Source organism: Vulpes vulpes, chromosome 10 (genome assembly GCF_048418805.1).
Source record: "Vulpes vulpes isolate BD-2025 chromosome 10, VulVul3, whole genome shotgun sequence".
Taxonomy (NCBI): Eukaryota; Metazoa; Chordata; class Mammalia; order Carnivora; family Canidae; genus Vulpes; species Vulpes vulpes.
The window spans coordinates 15,527,356-15,531,583 of NC_132789.1; the positions used below are offsets into that span (position 1 = coordinate 15,527,356).

The following is a 4,228-nucleotide window of genomic DNA, read 5'->3' on the forward strand; positions in this document are numbered from 1 at the left end:
TCTGGGCTTCCAGCCCCATACTCCCTTCTCTCCCTCATCCCTATTTTCTTGTTCACACAATAAACAGGATGATCCTTTTGTAGCATAAAGCTGGTCATGTTACTGTCCTGCTTAATAAAACCCAACTATATCTTCCCGTTGCCTTCGGGGCTAAGTCTATACTCAGGTCCAAACTCGGCCTATGGTTCAAGGACCTTCCTTTTCAGACCCACAGCCTTGACTCATCCACCCCAGCCATGGATCCTGTGCTAAAGCCACAGTGAGTTTCCTGCCATTCCCAAATGTGTTGTATCCTTTTGCATTCTCATGCACTTGCACATGCTGTTCCTTCTGTCTGGAATCCCTTCCTGGATCTCTATTTTTCTATGCATTCATTCAACTGAAGACCCCCCCCCCCCCCCCCCCCCCCGTGAAAATGTAGAACCAGGCCTAATCCAGAGGCAGTCCACACCCAGGTGCCTTCCTGGAACTTAAGCAACGAAAAACGTTCTGTGGTTTTTCCGAGAAAAGAAGACCCCCGCCCCCCACGCCCTAACTGGAAAGTCCCTGAACGTGCTCATATTGACCTTCAAATAGACCAATCATGTCATAACCCAAATGCTATGCTAATCCCGCGGTTTTTGCCTTTAAAAGATGCCTGTAATTTCCAATGGGGCTCTTCCACCTCTGAGGCGGAGAGCGCGTTTGCGCAAACGTTCAATAAAACCCTCTTGCTAGTTGCATCTGCCTGTCTGGGGTCTGAGTCTCTGGGGCATCCATCGGGACACGTTAGCTCCCGTTAGTTAGCCAGGGTCCAACATCTGGGGGCTCGTCCGGGATCTGAGACACTCCCAGGCTCAATCCTAAGACCGGTAGGAGGTAAGACCGAGCTCGCTAATGTCATATCTGTCTCGTCCGTTTGTCTGGCTGGCCGGGTCCGAATTGTGCAATTGTGCCGGTAGGACTCTGTTTTCTGTTTTTGGACCAGCGGGGGAGGCAGACGTGCCCTGAGACCCCTGGTCCCGCTCTGGAGTCTGACTCCGGAGTAGTCTGGAAGAAGGAGGGAGCCCGGCTCTCCCTCCTCTTCAGGGAGGGTCGTTGTTGGCGACCGCTCCCATCCGAATCTGCATTCCTGATCTGTAACCGGCTCTCCGCCGCGTGGCCGGTCCTTCGTGTGCATCTGTCTGTTTTGTGTCTTTCTTCCTGTCCTCTTCCTCACCGCTCACCTCTTTTCTACACCCATGGGGCAGACTGTAACCACCCCCTTAAGCCTCACTCTAGATCACTGGGAGAAGTCGCCGGCCAGGCACACAACCTTTCGGCCGAAGTCAGAAGACAAAGATGGGTCACCTTCTGCTCCTCAGAGTGGCCGACTCTCAACGTCGGGTGGCCCAGGAACGGAACTTTTAATACTGATGTTATCTTGCAGGTGAAGGCCCTGGTCTCTCAGCCAGGACCCAATGGACACCCTGATCAGGTGCCGTACATCATAGTACGGGAGGATCTCGCTAAAAACCCACCCCCCTGGATAAAATGTTTCACTCCTTCTCAGGGGGAACCGGCCCCGAGACCCCCACCCCCTCCCTGCGTCACTCCCCTTATTCCCCTTCCTTCCTCCACTTCCACCCTTTGCCCCCTAAAATTTCCTGAACCAAAACCTAAGGAGCCGCCTGTACTCCCAGGGGACCAGGACAGTCTTCTTCTCTTGGTCCCCCCTTCCCCCTTATGCCCAACTCCCAATGCCCCACCCAGAGGCCCCGACCCCTCCCTCCGCTCCCTCAGCTCCATCCCCGACTCTACTGGGGTAGAGAGGGAACCCCTTGCTTCACCTCCACTCTCCAGTCACCTCCGTTTTCGACGAGAGCGCGGGGAGAGTCGGAAGACGTCTGGACCTCCCAGGCACGTCCCCTCCGATCAGTAGGCGGCCAGATGCAATACTGGCCGTTCTCTGCCTCTGACCTTTACAACTGGAAAACTCATAACCCCACTTTCTCCCAAGACCCCCAGGTGCTAACCGGGTTAATTGAGTCAATTCTGTTGACCCACCAGCCGACCTGGGATGCCTGCCAACAGCTCCTGCAGACTCTCCTCACCACGGAGGAGAGACAGCGCGTCTACCTCAAAGCATGGAAAAACGTCCCGGGGCAGATGGGAGGCCGACCCAGCTGCCTAATGAAATTTAGGACGTTTTCCCCTTGGTTGGCCCGGCCTGGGACTACGACACTGCTGCTGGTAGGGAGCGGCTCCGTCTCTATCGCCAGGTACTCCTAGCGGGTCTCAAAGGGGGCAGGGCAATGCCCCACCAATTTGGCAAAGGTACATGCTATAGTGCAGGGAAAAGATGAGATGCCGGCAGGTTTTCTGGAAAGATTACTGGAAGGCTACCGTATGTATACCCCCTTTGACCCCTTGGCCAAAGATCGACAACCAGATGTAATCATGTCCTTCATCGGACAATCGGCCTCGGGTATTCGTAATAAGTTACAACGGTTGGAGGGACTTCAGGGATACACCTTACAGGACTTAGTGAGAGGCAGAAAAGATTTTTAACAAGAGAGAGACCCCAGAGGAAAGGGAGGAAAGGATCCGTAAAGAGCAAGAGGAACGAGAGGATATAAGAGATAAAAAACGCAGTAAAGAACTGACTAGGATACTGGCCACCGTAGTACAGGGCTCAGGGCAGAGTAAGTCAGGACAGAGTAAGGACCTGGGAGACAAAAGAAAACCACGGGTTGAACGAGACCAGTGTGCCTACTGCAAGGAAAAGGGACATTGGGTTAAAGATTGTCCAAAGAAGGGCCAAACGCAGGGACCTAAGAAGAAGCCCATTCCCGTTCTGTCCCTAGAAGATGAAGATTAGGGGTGTCAGGGCCAGGAGCCCCCCCACCGAGCCTCGGATAACCCTTAAAGTGGGGGGGGGGTCAACCAGTGACCTTCCTGGTTGCTACAGGAGCTCAACATTCAGTTTTAACTGAGGCAGAAGGACCCCTGACCTCTATCTAAAAGATGCATTCTTTTGCCTAAAGTTAAGCTCTCAAAGCCAGCCTATTTTTGCCTTTGAATGGAAAGATCCTGAGATGGGATTCTCAGGACAACTCACTTGGACAAGAATACCACAGGGATTCAAAAACTCCCCCACCTTGTTCGAGGAAGCCTTGCATCAGGACTTGGCAGACTTCCGAGTTGGCCATCCGGACCTCATTCTCCTGCAGTACGTGGATGATTTGCTCCTAGCGGCTAAGACAGAACAGGATTGTGTAAAAGGTACGGGGGCCCTGCTCGAGAGACTGGGAGGACTGGGGTATAGGGCCTCCACCAAAAACGCCCAAATAGGCCAGAGACGAGTGACCTATCTGGGATATCTCCTGGAAGGAGGCCAGAGGTGGCTGACGGAGGGCCGCAAAAAGGCTGTAGCCCTGATTCTAGCACCCACTAATGCCAGAGGGCTACGAGAGTTCCTCGGCAGTGCCGGGTTCTGCCGCCTCTGGATACCCGGGTTTGCAGAGCTGGTGGCTCCCCTATATCCTCTCACGAAATCCAACACCCCCAACCACTGGGGAAAGGAACAACAATTGGCTTTTGACAAAATATAAAGGGCCTTATTGACTGCCCCTGCCCTGAGCCTCCCAGATGTAACCAAGCCATTTGCGCTATATGCTGATGAACACCAAGGAATAGCCAAAGGGGTCCTAACTCAGAAACTGGGACCCTGGAAAAGGCCCGTGGCATACTTTTCAAAAAATTAGACAGCGTGGCTGCAGGATGGCCCCCATGTCTCCGAATAATAGCGGCTGTGGCAGTCCTGGTAAAAGACTCAGATAAGTTGACCTTCGGCCAACCCCTCACTGTGGTGGCCCCCCCACGCCATAGAGACAGTCATCCGCCAGCCCCCTGATCGATGGCTCTCAAACACTCGGGTCACCCATTATCAGGCCATGTTACTGAATTCCGAGCAGATACGGTTTGGAATGGCTACATCCCTAAACCCGACCACCTTGCTTCCAGAAACCGAGTCCCCCTCCCTGGTAATGCATGATTGCCACCAGATCCTAGCCGAAGTCCATGGCACCAGAGGGGACTTGACGGACCAGCCTTTGCCAGATGCTGAAGCAACCTGGTACACCGATGGGAGTAGCCTTCTCCGAAATGGTGAACGTAAAGCCGGGGCAGCCGTGGTAGATGGAAAAACTGTCATCTGGGCCAGTGCCCTAAAGCCGGGGACTTCAGCTCAAAGGGCGGAGCTTATAGC

General features: G+C 53.8%; 1 pseudogene; it reads left to right on the top strand.

Moving 5' to 3' along the window:
• Window positions 1-1,220: 1,220 nt before the first annotated feature.
• On the top strand, window positions 1,221-2,580 carry LOC140594318 (uncharacterized; annotated as a pseudogene).
• The last annotated feature ends 1,648 nt before the right edge of the window (window positions 2,581-4,228 follow it).